Source organism: Amblyomma maculatum, chromosome 2 (genome assembly GCF_055883805.1).
Source record: "Amblyomma maculatum isolate TAMU_Amacu chromosome 2, ASM5588380v1, whole genome shotgun sequence".
Lineage (NCBI taxonomy): Eukaryota > Metazoa > Arthropoda > Arachnida > Ixodida > Ixodidae > Amblyomma > Amblyomma maculatum.
The window spans coordinates 169,276,290-169,289,415 of record NC_139345.1 but is presented as its reverse complement, the minus strand read 5'-3'; the positions used below and the strand labels follow the sequence as shown (position 1 = coordinate 169,289,415).

Genomic DNA, 13,126 nt, shown 5'->3' with positions numbered 1-13,126 from the left:
TAAGACTTCCATAGGAAAAGAATGGGACGCGTTGCGTCTCTGTGCAGTAAAAATTAGATCAATGGGTTCTTATGATGCAGTGTTGTGGCACGCGGAAGATTAGGCTCGTAAACAACTTCTTGTTGGAAGCTGTTAAAGAGTTGTGCAGAAGCCATCCAACTTCTCGTTGTCGGCCTTCGGCCAGCTACTCCGGTTTTCCTCCACACGTGACTTTTAGTTAGGTTTTTGTTTTGTTTTTTGTTTCTTTTTTCTTTTTTTTATCGCTCTCTTCCTCTCCGATGGAGCATCGTCCCCCCGGTCGCTGACAGCGAACGTGCCGTTCCGGCGGCGAGACCGATCGCGTTCTGGACAGCTCCCTTGTCAAGCATCACGCGGCTGTCTATAGACAGTCTGGGTGGTTGTATACAGTAAATGCGCAGGCGAAATCCGGTGTAAGACCTGCTTCCTCCACTGGCGCGCAACAGGGTAAGCGCGTACGCTGATATTGCATGCCGCAAAAATAGATCAAACATGTCTTGCACGCTACAATACCGGCCAATGAAACACGCTTGGCACAGCGACACCGCGCATTACACATGCGTATCCGTCTATATGGGTCAGATATGTGTATCAACCAGAGGGGTTTAGCAGCACTGCACGCAATTGCCGCACGGCAGCGGAAGGCGCGGAGTGGGTGTGTAGCAACCTAGCGGAGCAACGGGAAGCAGGTGCCGGAATTAAGCAATTAAATGAGAAAAGAAATAGGGTGAAGGGGAATGTGAATCACTAGACTATAGGTATACTTGCTCTTTTGCAGCGGGGCGTCGCATACTGGAGGCAACGGAAGCTGAAGCTGAGGCAACGGAACGACAGGGCGGCGACCGGGCTCCGCGAAGGGAAGTTGAGGGAGCAACGGCAGTGCCGAGCGGGTGCTGCGTGTTCGCAGGCGACAGCAGGGTTCCGGCGCGCGGTGATGCAATTAGTCGCCGAGGCGGCGACCGTTCTGCTTTCGTGACTTTCGGTGACAGCCAGTACATCTCCACTGCAGCGGCAGGTAGGGGAGGATGTTTCGACAAAATGAAAGGAGCGGGAACTAAGGAGTATATGGATACAGAAAAAGATCGCGATGACAGAGCGCGAGTTGCATCTCTGCCTGCGGCATTTATTCTCTTGCCTCGTACCCTCAAGGCTGCTTATATGTCGCTTACGTGACGGTATTACACGAATGTTTGCGAGCCCTTATTGAAGTTAGGGAACTGGGCTGCGACATTCCGATTCGTTCGTAACAGGGAAGGCTAGTAATAAGCGCGTTTGGCGAACCCGCGTCATGTTTTCTCCTCGGTATGGCGGCAGAATCGTTTTGTGCGCTCAGGGCTAAAAGTGAGTTATCTCTCTACAAATGAATATACCCGTAGTGCTTCGAGGTACGCGAAGCAAAAAGCTTGTTCCCTGCACGGTATTCTCCATTCCAGCTTAATCCACATCCAATTGGTGAATTCATGGTGTTATAATTCTAGACACGAAAGTTTAACGCACTGTGAAAACAAATTAAGGTTGATAGTGCTATTGTTTCGGTGGTGAACAACAGGTGCACGAAAGCAGTTGTAGAAGAAATAGTTTAACGAAAAAAAAAAGTTACTAATCTCACTCAGCTTGGTGAAATATGCAACAGCTTCCTTTCTATGGGACAGCGGCCACTTCTTTAACGAACTCAATGGGGATTTTTTTCATGGTTGGAAAAAACATGTAATTCCTCAGGATTCTTTTATTATCAATATTTTGGAACTCTCTTTTACCTATTATCGATAACAGTTTTTATCTACGTGCACGCAGTTATATATAGAATCCGCTTGTTCGCTGCATACCCAGCATGTGTAACAAACATTACCAGTACGTGCATTTTCATTCATGATAGCCTAATTGTTCGTTAAGAGCAACAGCTACTGTGCTTGCGCCCGCTTTGTCAGCGCTTGTATCCTGAGAAAGGTATCCGAAACCACGCAACGCACAGGACACTTTGCTGGCCTGGCACTCCCTACACTTGCATCCTGTTTTTTTTTTTTTTTTTTTTTTGGCAACATTTATTTCTTTGACATTTGGGTTGTAGAGCCGCTTCTCAACTAAAAATTAAAAAACGAAGCCAAACAGTCGCCTCCGTTTGGCGCATGGAATGATGACCGGACGCGATGCTGTGGCGGCGCGAACGCAGCTTCCGGTGAGCCCGCTCGAGGGCTTCGAGAGTTGGTGCCCCTATTTCAAGAAGGAACAAGGCCAGCCCACAATGCACGGCTCACGCTGGACACGCGTGTGGCCTTCCGCCGTCATCCAGGCAAGGCGAGTGTGTCGAGCCGAGCTTTCATTGTATGCTAATAACGGAGGCGGCACTGAGTGATGTCCCTTGGGGGGCGCATCTCTAACCGCCCCCCGCGCTTGAAACGAGGCGTTGCACGCGGCTCTTCGTAGCAGCACAATGGGAACCATGCATACGTGGTAGGCGGAGAAGGCGGTGAGGGCTGCATGCGGAGCCCATCGTCCCACTCTTTCTGCTAAACCTAACTTGGGGTCATGTGCCACAGTCTGAAACAGCGGAACGGACGTTTGAACCAACCTACACTCTTAGAAAAAAGGTAGTATTTTTACTAACTTTAGGGTAGCAACTGCTTGTCACATATGTTACTACCTTGTTAGTAAGTGCAGTTAGCAATGGGAAGGTTAGTAACTGTTACTAACCTTCCTGTTGCTAACTTCAGTTACTAATAGTGTAGCAACCCATTGAGTTAGTAAGTGCAGTTAGTAACGGGTAAGTTAGTAAAAGTTACTAACCCTGCCGTTACTAACTGCAGTTGCTAAAAGAGCAGTAACTCATTGAGCTAGTAATATGTATACATATAAAACTTTTAAAATTCCTGCTGCTCACAACAGAACTGCCTCTTGAGCTGAACTACATGGACAGGGAGGGCACCTGTTGCTCTGCAAGTAATAACAACGAATATGTTTAACATCGGTAAAATCAGTATTACATTTTGAATTTAAGCCAGAGCCACATAATTGTAGCCCATTAATATGCACAAACAATTCTGCTGATGCACATTTTGTACCAAGCCAAACTTATAACTACAATTGATTCATATTCGGTGCTTTGCGCTTAGTGAAGAGCAAATGTCTTGCTCTATTTCGCACTGCTGGAGAAATGCAGCATGCTCACGAATTAATTTATGCGCACACTTCTTAATAAGTGCATATCAAACGGCTGTACATATAATTTTTGTTCGCGTAAAATAAAATATTTCATCATCTCATCCCGGGCTTCTATTTCGCAAGCACAACACGTGTAATAATTTTACACGTAAAAAAACATTATTCATGGCATTTTTGCTAAATATCCGCATTTCCGCTGTGATATTTTAAACAGAAAAGGGAAATTTCCACTCCTATATAGCCCTAGCTGAAATGCCATGGATGTGGTATCTGCAGAAGGTGTTTTCACGTCACGCAAACTGAAAAATGAAAAAAAGTTGCCTTCTTTTACACAAAAGACTCCAATCAACTCTCATCAAATTATTGCTCATTGTCATAAGAACAGGGGGCCAGAAGTTTGGTTCATGGACGTTGATCAGGAACAAAAATTTGCATTGTTTAAAAGCCAGGAAAAAATATACTCAAATAGCGCAGAACGGACTTAACTTTTATTTTCCCTCCAAATCTACATTATACAGTCTTCTTCAAGCCCTCTTCAATGCACGATATGGTGCGCAGTACTAACAGGGTCCTGGTTGATGTTTGAAGGCCACAAAAATGTTATAAAACAGCAAATGTGTTCTTGTTGTGGCTGCTGTACTTAATATCAAAAATCCAATATATTTCTATAACAGCTGCAATACCGTCTATAAGGTCAATGGCATCCACATTGAGTGCCTCAAAAGTGGCGACGATTTCTTTGACTTCATGCAGCTGCGAAGTCTGCAAAGAAAGAGCGGGGTAGCTGTCCTGCGCCAATACCATGAGTCAAAATTAGTGCCAATTTTGTGAGTAAACTATCGAAGGGAAATTAAAGCAGTACACTTACCGGCCCTTTCAGAAATCTGGGCTGCTCCTTCAGAAGCATCGGCAATATGCATAGAGCACCAACCGCGAAGCAATCAGTCAATCAAAATTCTGTTATAGCACTGAGCAAGACTATGAACATGAAAAAGTTATACATACATTTTTTTGTGCCTGCTTCCAATTTTTCGAGATGTGCTCCTATCTCGGAGACTGTTTCTTTGGCACACCGTCGGCCCTTGGCCAGCTCCAAGCACCGTGCTCCGTAGTGATTTATAAATGCCAACAACTTCGGTACGAAATTTATGCCTGTCATTGCGGTGAACTCCTCATGAAGCTTGAATGAGAAAATTTTTTAATTAGACTCAATATTTTTATCGATAATATTAAAACATAAATCGAGACACAAAAGGAAACACCTGACAGAGGTCTGTCTGGTTGGGAAATTTACCTTAAGGTACAGGTGAATAACCCCAACAAAGTTCTTTAACACAAAGACACGAAGTTTTGAAGCGGACTTGGCTGCTTCTTGGTGTAACTCCGGGCGAGGCGCAGCTTGGTTTTTTAGGCCCCTGCATTGACCACCTCCGTGTCAATGGCCGCAAACTATAGATGTATGAAGAGGGAAGGGTCCCAAATGAGCGATTAACGTTCCCCGTTGTTTGCTGAATATGCCACGACTCAGGAAAAGCCTCCTGCGCATATTAGTGTCATTGTCTTTTATAACCGTTCTATTGAAGTCGATTTTGTGATCGCATCTGTTGCAGTGTTCGGACACCGCACTGGCTGACTACGCATTTGTCAAACGTCCGCTCTGTGTTGCTTCATGCTTTCCTCGAAGTTTTTCGTTTCCCATACATATGAAACCGGGTAGACCAAGCAGGGGTTTTGTAGACCATGCTTTGAATATTTTCTTTAGGGTGGCGGTCTTTCGGGCGAGAGAGGAGACGTTCCATGCTGGTTGCCAGACCCTTCCCCCTTCGCACATCCATGGTTTGCGACCATTGGCGCGGAGGTCGTCAACACAACGGCTTAAAAAGCCAAGCTGCGCCTTGATTAGAATTACACCATGAAGAAGGGGCCGAGTGGGCTTCAAACCGTCGAGGTTTTTTGTTAAAGAACTTAGATGGGGTTCTTCACCTGTACCTTGAATGAGGACAATGTGCATTCATGCGAGAAAGAATTAGGAAAAGGAATAAATGTAGCATCCTGCTCACCATTTCCGCATTCGATAGAGCAGGGTACTTTTCGATAACTTCGGCTGTTGATGGCTGCGTGTGTTTCATCCACTGCCTCCTTGATGCATTGGTCTGTTTCATCAAAGCGGATAGCTTCGCGTTATGAGGAGAAGGCCGCTTGACCTCTTTTTTCATGAACTCCACGTGTCCATTAACGGTCAGTTCATCATGCAGAACTGCTGCGTCTGGTGGGAGATTTGTAGTCTGAAAAGAAACACCAAAATGAAGAGCTGCAGGGCTGAAAAATCTACATATAACACAAAAAGGGCAAGCCTAACATATACTGTTTCTAACGTTTCTTTGAATTACGTTGCATCGTTTCTGTTACTAGACATACCCGACAAAGCTGTTTTCACTGCAATACTGGCCCAATCGCATTTGTCAGATCACAGTGATTGTGCGAAACAACCCTATTCAAGGTAAGCCAAGGCAAAAACAACCGAAGCTGAGCATTTTCTTCCTGTGTAAGCTATTCACAAAGGAAAAATGCAGCGTTAGGAAATACATCAAGTTAGAATGCCCGGGGATGATCATAGCCGAATTGCCGCAAAAGTGCTTTCAATATTTATCCCTTTAATGAGAAGTATTTCTGAATTCTTGAAAATGCTCATGTAAGTCTGAAAGTCTTACTTTCCACTGAAAAACATGTCAGAAACCCATGTTTTCATCTGTCATTCTGATCGAGGCTAGATCAGGCAGGACATCAACGGATGCGCGTATCAAACATCGCCGATCGCTGCCTGTCACTCTGATAAAGGTTCCCTATTCAGGCGGCAGTCCACATTGCACATTTTAGGTTCGGAAATCACTTACCTCCATCCGCCCTCTCACCAAGGCGTGACCAAAGTCCGTGTTCTTCAAAGCATCCACAACATCGGCCTGCGTTTGTCCTTCAACACTGATTATCTTTTTGCGCTATTTAAATAATGGTATTCGAATGAACGGAGTTCCGTAGCCATTCTAACACGTGGATAATGTTCTGATCAAACGCCTACAACATGCTTTACAAACACGCACGCACACGAAACGGGCAACAAGCGGCTTCCCGCGCGACTGTGCCGCGACGTAACGTAACACAATCGTGCACCCGCCAGGAGCCTCAACCGACGGCGCTGTCAGCGCCACCACCGCCGTCCACCGGCCAGTTTGGTGTCTGCAGGGGGAATCGTAGCAGGCATGGCAACAGGAGCCGGCGCGCCGCTGCTGGTCGCTGCCTGATTTCAGCCTGCCTTGGGGTTGACAGATATTTTTCGGGGCTCAAACATAGTTAAATGCATCAAATATTTTGTGTCTGGACATGTGCACCATGTGAAAGACTTTTGCACAAAAAACGGAAGCGAAGTGTCTGGCCTATGCATCGCACAGACTTGTGCCTCAGCGTCCTCGAAATGCATCAAACTGACAGTAATATTATTTCATTCGCTGTAAGCAAGGTTCAAATTTTCCTTTTTCTACTCAGCTGTCAGGCATATCGGAGAAGCCAGCTGCAGCTGCAAGGCAGGCATTGCAGGGAAATGAAAACATGTTTTTAACAAGTTGCCGAAAACTAGTCATCCGCAAGCATGGGGAATACCAAGTTCCAGAAACGTACCCGAAGTTTTCGACGGTTACGAATTGAAACTAGAAGGAATCAAAAATTATTCTCTCGCGAACGGTACGCTTTTATTTAAAAAACAAAAAAACGTATACATGCTACTACGTAGGACAGTCATTTTCCTCATGCCACCTCACTCTGGCCACTTTCGGCAAGCTGCTGTTCGTCACGTTTCTGCTCAACGATGACTAGGAGGGATGGAAGCCGAGTCGATGGCGAAGGTCATACATAGCCATTGCACAGCATATCGTGAGAACGCACCGCCGGCGGGTTTCATTGAGGTGAAGACGAGACGCCTCGTCCGAAGCGAGAGCAGCCGGCGCCGATCGCTCGCCTCAAACAACCACTGCCGCGACCGCCAAGAACAAAGAGCCGCTGCCTCGCGGTGTTGCCTTACGCGCGCTGCGGTGTCGCCTCCTCTGTTTCCGAAGTCTATGCAATGGCCCTGTGGCCGCGTGAAAGTAAATACATGTGAGTTTTATAGGTCCTCCTTTTCGACCTGATCGTTTTGCTCGCTTGACATATTTACTCTGCCTTATTTGCTGAGCTTGTTGGCATTTATATTGTATATTATTAATAAATGCAGCACTTAGCCCTACTTTTCAATTATTTTCCTTGTTCCGTTTTCAGAAAAAGGTGAATAGGGGACCGGAGTTCGTGAATTTTACGCAAAAAGTGTTTACTGCTTCATCAACAAAGCTCTCATCAAGTTCCTCTGCGGTGCGATATACAGGGTGGTTATTTTTTATTTATGTTTACAGATCATTAGTTTGAAATCTGACAGAGTAGCATAGGTGCGGCCTAATCATGTGCACAGCTAGATGGACACGTGCGTGATAGAACTTAGTGATTGGACAATTACACAGCAAACTACATATAAATGGATGCATGATAATATTGCACAATTGAAGGTTTTCACCATAGACGCTGAGTCGAGTTCTGAGTTTTCCTTGATTGCTAAGCAGTTAGAAAAATTTGGATAACATATACGCATTTCAGAGCTCGTTAAGCTCATGTCCCGCATTCCACATGTCTAAAATGGTGTCAAGAGCACTTGGATGCAGAAAATACGGAATACGCTTGCCTATTTCATGACACAGAAGCAATTAACGTGCCTTCAGCGACAATACTTCAGCGTCCGTGCAGCGACGTCCTCTTATAAATCTGCAAGGCGGGAATACAACTAACAAGCTCCTAAATGCCTATGGCTGAGGTTAAATTTTTTGAAATGCGTAATCATTGCGAAAGTTTTAAAACTGTATTCAACTTATATGTTTACGGCCTTCAGCTTCACGATATATTTCCCTCTCAAAATGAAACTAAAAAGGTTGCCAAGCTAATTTTACTTAGTCTTCAAGCTCTGTCCGCCTTGCTGTACTATCCATCTGCACAGGCCGCACAAAAGTTTCGCTCTTAGAGTTTAAAAAACGCTTAAAAAATTACATGTATAAAGGGATGTTTCAGTTACTAACTTGGGCACACGAGGTAGTAACAGAGACGTAGTAGTAAAAAGTTAGTAACGGTCCAAGAACTTACCAAGAAGTTAGCAACGGGTATCAAGAGGTTAGCAATCGCTGCAGTTACTAACTTTTCGCTCGACTAGAACGTTAGTAACGGTGCTAGAAGTTAGCAATTGCAATCAAAACGTTAGTAACTCCAGCCGTTACTAACTTTTTGCTTGCAGTTACTAACCTTTTACTAACTTTTTTTTAAGAGTGTAGCGGACGTTTGAGCAAGCTCCGCGCAGCATTCGTTCCAGCTACTGCGCGAAATGCGATTAAACTTGCAAAATAAAAAATAACGGGTAAAGTGTGTGATAACACCTTTTCACGCTAACCCATTTCCCAATGTGTCATTTGGTTTGGCACTGTTTTCGCCATCAGTCTGCTGTATAGCTGCTGGCTTAGTGCGCAGTAGGGGAAAGCTCTGCCGAAACACCGAACTGGCAGCTTTTGTTGTTCTTCATCGTCATCTGCAACGTGTTCTGCCATTAACTAATGCGGTCTTTATTCTTATACATCTAACACTGATTATGAAGCAGCGCAGCAGAAAAACACAGACAGGAAAAAGGAAAAGGCGCCTGTCCTTTCTTCCCGTCTGTTTTCCTGGTGCGCTGCTCCATACTCAATGGCAAAAAAACTAGCCCGATCATATGTTTTACCTCTAACACCCGGGTCAATATTCTCTTGTATCCTACTTTGGGTATAATTTGTGTTATTGTTCGAAATATTCAAGCAGATTTCACGTGCTATAGAGGCCTCAACAGCGGACAACCACTGACAAATCGATTTTAATATTTCATCTCTGTTCGGCCAGCTCACTTCACTGCAGAGTCTATAATTAATTGATACCTATAAACCAGCGCTATAGAGAGAGCAGGAGGCGGAGGCAGGAGAAGGAGAGAGTGTAGAGGTCTGAAAATGTGGCTACATCTCACATGTCCGCCTAGTTAGTGCATAAGTTTTGAACATTCGAAGGCATCTATAAGACCGCAATGCACACAAAGGATCCATTGCACGAACGGGGGTCTCTGTTCGCCTCAACCCTGTTACACAGTGGCGATATACGCTCACAGGTTTTTGAAAGGCGTCACTAACAAGTTGTTTATGGTTCTCGGGACCCTGAACGTTTGGGGCACGCGAGTACGAGGCCAGACTCGCGGCGCTCACCGTCCGAAAAAAAGGAGGCGCCTATTTTGTGCGACCAAAGTAAGCGGATCAGCGTGTAAGGGGTGTCCTTGAAAGCACTACACGCTCAGTGTGATCTCCCGTAACAAGGCAGCTATCCTGGGGGACAAAGTGGGTCACACCGCGGTCTGTGCCCTTGCACCCTCGTAACCTATTGCGCAGTCGCCGCCAGGCGTCGCATTCGGCGGTCAACGTGTCGGCCCAAATATCTGCGACGTCGGTGGCAGCGCTGAACAAAGGGCCACACCGAAGGAGGCGTCATGTACTTCCAGAAAACCGTGAATCACGACGAGCGTGCCGGACCTTGTTTAGTCACGGACGTATAGAGAGAGAGGGGGGGGAGGGGAGAGCTTCCAATCTCGCAACGGCCAAAAGTGTCTTAAAGCCACATAGCGTATAGCACTAAAGCTGCGAGACAACAGCACGTCAAGGCACATGGCCACGGCCCTTGCCCGTTGGAACTAATCTATATATACTACTTGAAGAAAGCTCACTTTGTCGGTTTGAGCCAATGAATTCTTCACCCCGCTTTATCGGGCGTCTGTTTCCATGGCAACCGGACTTGGCGTCGCTGTTACGAAGCGTATTAAATGATTGGTATTTGGATTAAACGTTTCATCTGTTGCACGTTTACTTTTTTTTTTTTTTTTTTTTGCGGAATTGTCTTCAAGCAGCAATATACTAGCTGTGTCATTGGCAGCCGTATATAGACAATTAAAAGCCACGGGCCCTCATTTGGCGTGAATGGGCCACGAAACATGTAGCGATCGCAAGCTGACCCGCCGCAGTGGCTCAATGGCCATTGCGCTGGTCTGCTGAACCTTAACACTCAGGATCAAATCATGGCCGCACCAGCCGTGTTTCCATGCAGGCGAATTGGACCGCGCCAATGCAGGTCAGAAAACCTGAGGTGGTCAAAGTTATCTGGAGCCCGCCACTACGGCGTCGCTCATTGCCTTAGTCGGTTTGGGCTGTTAAATCCTATAAACAGGCCAACTATTTTCGCAAGCTGTATTATAGTAATAGTATGCATAAAGGTATATAAGCAACTTCACGAGGCTGGCTGGGTAGGCGCATTCAAGCATGACGTTCGGTTTACACTGTTCAAGAGGTGCAAGCGCTCCATAGGAACGGTGTGTGTCTTCGCGGATTGCCTATTTAATCTAACAATGGCCAGCAAGAAAATAAAATAAAATTATTATTAACTGCACGTGTCATACGCGGTGTGGCTGGAGAAATGAACTTGGTAAGAAAAGAAATGAGAAGGCGTTTTGGCAGCTTAGCAACGGCCCCCGCCTCCGTTTTGGTTTGATTCTGTTCGTGGGGCTGAACGACTCAACGCGACTGAGGTTGTGAGAGACGACATAGTGGAGGGCTCTCGAAATTTCGACCATGGCAAAATTTTACCTCCCCCAAAAAGGCGTTCTCTGCTACCCTCTTTTTTCTTAGAATTAATTGATTACCACGCTCAAGGATACGGGATCGAAGCAGGATGGAGGCGAGAAGCAACGCACCCATGTGCTGTGCGATGTGAGCGCACGTTAAAGAACCCCAGCTAAAACCATAACGACCTTCCACTGGCTGGAAAAGCGTGTGGGCGATTCCTCTGCCCGAGGGATGCGCACGACAACATACATGGCAGTAATTGAATTACAGTAATGAAATTACTGTAATTTAGTTACTTTTTCCAGTAATTTGTAATGTAATGAATTATTTTTTCGGTTTGGTAATTTAGTAATGCAGTGAATTACTTTTGGTAGTAATTTCACAGCAAAAGTAATTAATTGTTTTCGAAATTACTTTTACTTAAATGCTCCACTACTCCTTCAATAGACAAAAAAGTAGAGTGCTGCGAAAGCAGGAACGACGTGCCACAAGTCGAAGCCAGCGTAACGGATCGGCAAAACGAGACAAAATTGAGCAAAACAGTGCGCCTCAGACCTCCTGTGTAGCAGCTCACAGTGCAGCTATCCCATGGTAACCTTTCTCCAAGCAGCAGAAAACAAGGCGCCAAGAGAATGCCGAAGGGACAGATGGTGCAAGAAGGCTGGAGTTGAAAACTAGTTGGAAGCGCGGCGTGTTGTGTCGGCTATGGCCCAGTGGTGCCTGGTTACACTCGTCACCACGGGGCGAGGGAGGGTTGGGGCGGGGTAGACAGGCAGATGGGCCCATGCCGTGAGCCGCCGTGGCTTGAGCATTACTGAGCGCAAGGTGCCGAGGACGATTCTTGGGACTACGGAAGCAATAAACAGCCTATAGCTTCTTCGGGACCTTCAAATGGCGGAGACAGCTCCGGGCCAGCAAGACGTTGGGTTCGCCGCTCATTTCACGACCGTTCAACCATGCTTCTGCTTTTGTTGTTGTCATTTTTTTGCGGTTGTCTTATTTTTTTCAACCTCAAGTGCTTAGGAAAGGCAGAAGTAATAGTTCTCTGGGACGGAATTGGGCAGGAAGGCGAAAGAATGTGCGTGCTTCGTGTATTGAGAAGTAGTTGTTGTTTTGTTTACTAGCTTTACTTAGTTTTTGCATGGATGAAAACTATAAAGTATTTTAAAAGTAATTGAATTACTGAGTTGGAAGTAATTGCAATGTAATTTCATTACTTTTTAGGAGCAGTAATGAGTAATGTAATTTAATTACTTTTCGGCGGTGTTCAGCAAAGTAATTAGTAATGTAATTTATTCCCTTTTCAAAAGTAATTTTGCCATGTATGCACGACAAATAGACAGCGGGCCATGTAACAAACATCTTTAATCTCACAGGGGCTCGTCCGAGGCGGTGCGGGGTTGTCGTCCGGGGGGCTGCAGCCTGCGGGTCGTCTTCCGTGGGGAAGCGCCCGGAGCGAAGCAGGAACGAAGAGCTGGAGCGAAGCGCGAGACGGCGGTTATCCCCGAACGAGCGGGGAGAGGGAAACAGGCACCGCGCAGGGAGCATTGGGATAGTGGCGCGGCCTTCAAATGCGCGGCGTGCCATGGGCCTTACGGATATGTGGCGCAGGGCCCCACAAGCGTCAATGCGACTCCATAGAAAACTGCCGCGTTGCCTCCTTCAGGGTGGTCAGATAGCAACCTTTCAGGGATTCAGGATGACTTCCATTGTTAAAGTAAAAAGTCTCTCCCTTGGGAATCATAATAACCCTTTAGAGAATCAACACTTTCTCCCTTCAAGGTGGTCAGCTGGCAACTTAGGGTTCAGCAGGACGCCCATTTTACAGAGATATGACTCGTTTCTGAGTCCCATAGCGTTCGTTGTTTTCCGTGAAAGTGTCAGCTGATTCCTATATAGGGCGTCCTGCTAATCCTCTAGGAACTCCCTTGAAGGAATGGTCATACTGTCCACTCACATTGCGCCATCTTTTTGAGCTGTATCTAAGTTCCATGAGTGTCTGTGTCATGCAACGTGAGCATACGCATCATTATGAAAAGACTGGGTTCTGAAAATGTTGTGACAACTTTATTAAACAGTGTTACAACTGAATATTGCTCCAAAGTCCAACAAATAAAAGTATATTAAAGCACACGGAAGCAGCATTCCCAAGTGCCCTGACTTTTTAAATATTATTTGCAGTGTAGAGTAGATTACTTCGG

The 13,126-nt window shown here is 45.9% G+C and overlaps 1 pseudogene; it reads right to left on the bottom strand.

The window, feature by feature from the left end:
• Positions 1-3,687: 3,687 nt before the first annotated feature.
• Positions 3,688-6,077, bottom strand: LOC146200403 (uncharacterized; annotated as a pseudogene).
• Between the last annotated feature and the right edge of the window lie 7,049 nt (positions 6,078-13,126).